The following is a 4,046-nucleotide window of genomic DNA, read 5'->3' on the forward strand; positions in this document are numbered from 1 at the left end:
CACGAGTCCCTTTCTAAGCACACGGGAGATGTATTCTCCTAACATCTAAGGGTACATACTCTAAGCTTGCCTAGAGTTTGTGGATGCTTGTGATATTAAAGAGAGGAGGAGGAAGCCTGGAGTGGGGCTGCTGGGTGTTGGGACCTGCCACTGCCGCCTCTGCCACTACCACTGCAGCTGTTGCTGCCACTGCTGCTACCACCACCACTCTTGGGGCTCTTGTGGCATGAGGAAGGAGGATGAGTAAAACCCAGGCACAAGCAGAAGGTGATGCCGCTCTAGGAGTGTTGGCGGCAGGGAGGCGATGGTGGATATCAATAAACTCAATATCGACATTATCATCCAATGCCTGCCAGAAGTGAGGGGGCCCAAGCCAGGCAAGAACATCTAGCTCCAGGAGAATGAAATCAGAGGACTCTGTCTGAAGTCTCAAAAGATCTTCCTCAGTCAGCCTATCCTTTTAGAACTTGAAGCACCACTCAAGATACATAGTGACATCCACAGGCAGTACTATAATTTGCTCCGTCTGTTTGAATATGGTGGCTTCCCTCCAGAAAACAACTATTTATTTCTCAGGGACTATGTAGACAGGGGCAAACAGTCACTAGAGATGATCTGCCTCTTGCTGGCCTACAAAATCAAGTATCTGGAGAACATTTTTCTTCTCAGAGGGAACCATGAGTGTGTCAGCATCAATAGAATCTACGGAATTTTTGGTGAATATAAAAGAAGATACAACACTAAGCTGTGGAAACCTTTCACAGACTGCTTTAACTGCTTATTGATAGCAGCCATCGTGGACGAGAAGATATTCTGCTGTCATGAGGTTTATCACCAGATCTTCAATCTACGGAGCAGAGTCTGCAAATTTTGAGACCAACTGATGTACCAGATCAAGGTCTTGTTTGTGATCTCTTGTGGTCTGACCCCGATAAAGATGTTTTAGCCTGGGGTGAAAATGAAAGAGGAGTGTCCTTCATATTTGGTGTAAAAGTGGTTTCAAAATTTCTCTATAAGCATGATTTGGATTTTATACATAGAGCCCATGAGGTGGTTGAAGATGGGTATGAGGTTTTTTTGTGTTTTGTTTTTTTTTGTTTTTTTGTTTTCAAAGAGGCAGTTAGTCACTCTGTTTTCTGCACCTAACTACTGTGGCAAGTTTGACAATGCAGGCTCCATGATGAGTGTGGATGAAACCCTCATGTGTTCCTTCCAGAATTTAAAGACTGCAGAGAAAAAGAAGCCCAATGCCACGAGACCTGTCATACTGCCACAGGGCATGATCATAATGCAAGCAAAGAAATGTCACTTGATACTGCTAGGTTGGGACTTGTAACGTAGAGTACCTAACCTTCCTTTATAAACAGTTATATGTGCTGGTCAGCTTGCCCGGGTAGACCTGTAGGTCTCTCCTCTGTTTTGATTACTGCTGGCACTTGCTGGTTACAGCAGCAAATGAAAGGCACTTCATTCTCAAGAAAGTGTTTGGTTTGTTTGTTTGTTTGTTTGTTTGTTTTGAGCCTCTGTTCCCTTTGCAGACAACTCTGATGATGGTGTTAAGCTGTACACCCTGGCAGTTTCTTCTGTCCAAGGGGAAAGTGTACAATTGATATGTTTTTTTAAAAAATTGTATAAATCATGAGTGATGTAAATGCTTGTTTTCTTTAGGATATAAAGAGAGCCCTAGGGTGCATGAGTCTGTACATGCAATTGTTATAAATGTATTCTATTGATACAAACCACCATGAAAGGGACTGTTTTCCCTTGTTGCCTTGTCATGTATAAACTAGCGTCTGCAGCTGTGGCAGCAGGAGTGACCTGCCGCCAGCCCTGCCCAGACTTTCTGAAGTACACTCCCACCCACTGCACACTTAATGAGGATTAAAGCCATTCTTTTTCAATGTCTGTGATTCCTTCGTAAAGCCAATGTTTCTGCTGGACTGTATGACATGCCCTGGACATGAAGTGGTCAGGGCATCAAGGCTGCATGCACAGGCCACCTCCATGGGGACTCAGAAGCAGGTTATTTTAACTAGCAATAGTGATTTAGTGCTGGGTAGGCTATTAATGATGGAAGTTAATTACACTTTGTACAGCTCCAATAGTCTATTCACTAAGTAATCTTTTTACAGCTGTATCAGGCCTGAACCCACCCATTTAAAAAGCTTCAAATTATAGAACTGTCCTATACGAGTGACTGATAATGCTTTCTTTGACTTCACTATTTATTCAGCAGTGACACTGAAGATAATAAATCAAAGGGAACTAACTTGCTGCCCACTGGTTTATACAGAACTCACAGTATCTATGACTTTTTAAAACTACAACCTGGTAAAATGAATGTTTCTACAGATGCCCGTGTACAATGCCACATGCTGAGAATGATTTCAGACTTATTAAATTTGAGCTTGTCCAAAATAAAAGCAAAGATTCCAGTACCGTCTGGACTGCATGACCACCATCTGAGTATTGTAAGACTGGAGTGGTTGGCTCAAGCAGGGTGGACAGAGCAGCTGCCTTGGCATCCTCCTTTGGTTCTGCTTGCTCAAGGACCTGTGTGTATATCCTAACCTGTCAGAGACAATGAGCTATAGCAGCCATCTCTATCAGAAACAAGTGAAAGTTTCCTTTCAAAAGAAATAAGGTGAGCAGCACCACATTTCTACCAAGTGAGAAAACTTGAAAGCTTTGCCCCCCTCTCTCTCAGCTCTGAACAGATTTTGTTCAGATTGTGCATGAGAAGGAGCTGGTAAACAGCAGCCAATGACATTTTTAACTATGATGCTTCTTCTACCAAGAAGGTTCCTCTGTCTGTAAGGGACAGATTCATACTTCTTCAATGAGCATATGTCCACTGATAAAAAGACTGGAGAAGGCAAGCTATTTCACCAAATAGAGAGCCATAAGCCCAAATTTTACAATAGCCAAAAAAAGAAGAAGAAGAAGAAGAAGAAGAAGAAGAAGAAGAAGAAGAAGAAGAAGAAGAAGAAGAAGAAGAAGAAGAAGAAGAAGAAGAAGAAGAAGAAGAAGAAGAAGAAGAAGAATGTAATAAGGAAGAGACATACTGGCCACTTGTAAGTTTGTTACTTATGTCATGCTAACAAGGAGGGTCAACTAAACTTGTGTAAAACCTTTGTGTCTCTAACAATACAATGAGGTGTTTCCTATGTCACATATACTGTGGAGTCCTCTACTGTCATACAAACTGAATGACATGACATGCCACAGTATAGAATGTGTATTGTTCTTTTTGCAAATGAAATAAAGGCAATAATATACCTTAAGAAAAATTCCAGGGACTGCAGAGGACTCAGCAGATAAGGGCACTGACTGCTCTTCCAGAGGTCCTGAGTTCAAATCCCAGCAACCACATGGTGGCTCACAACCATCTGTAATGAGATCTGATGCCCTCTTCTGGTGTATCTGAAAACAGCTACAGTATATATATATATATATATATATAAAATAAATGAACAGATCTTTTAAAAAAAGAAAGAAAAATTCCAGTATAAACTATTTGAAACATTCTCCTTCCTTATCAGTCACTTCAGTACAGTGAATCAGCTGTTTATAACTTACTGTGAACACCATGGAAACTTGGTTTTTTTAATCATTACCCAGAGCAGGTGGAGTATGAACTACCAGGACTGGTTTTTCTACAGATAAAAGGTCAGAATTAATAGTCCTTAATATTTCAGAAATATTGACTTCCTTTTGCAATGGACATGACAGATCAGTATCAATTGTGTTCCTAACAATCCCTTATACTGAGAGCTTTGTTTGGGTTTGGTATTACAACAGAAGCCAGTGAGGATATTTTTGCCAACAGAAAAGGGATTCAAGATGTCAAGATTGGGTACTATAAAGTAGTTTTGCAGTGTAACTTCCATTATTCTGTATGACATTGGAATCTTTATTACCTATAACTCATTATCCTTCTGGATTTCATGTTCTGTAGTTAGAAAAGAAGTGTTTGTCAGTATAAATTGCCATTCAAGTCTTCCCAGGAGGTGCTATTATAAAATCAAGAACCTCTGAAATCCAAG

At 40.7% G+C, this 4,046-nt stretch overlaps 1 pseudogene; it reads left to right on the top strand.

The window, feature by feature from the left end:
• Window positions 1-304: 304 nt before the first annotated feature.
• LOC110313718 lies at window positions 305-2,197 on the top strand (annotated as a pseudogene).
• The last annotated feature ends 1,849 nt before the right edge of the window (window positions 2,198-4,046 follow it).

Source organism: Mus pahari, chromosome X (genome assembly GCF_900095145.1).
Source record: "Mus pahari chromosome X, PAHARI_EIJ_v1.1, whole genome shotgun sequence".
NCBI classification, from domain to species: Eukaryota; Metazoa; Chordata; class Mammalia; order Rodentia; family Muridae; genus Mus; species Mus pahari.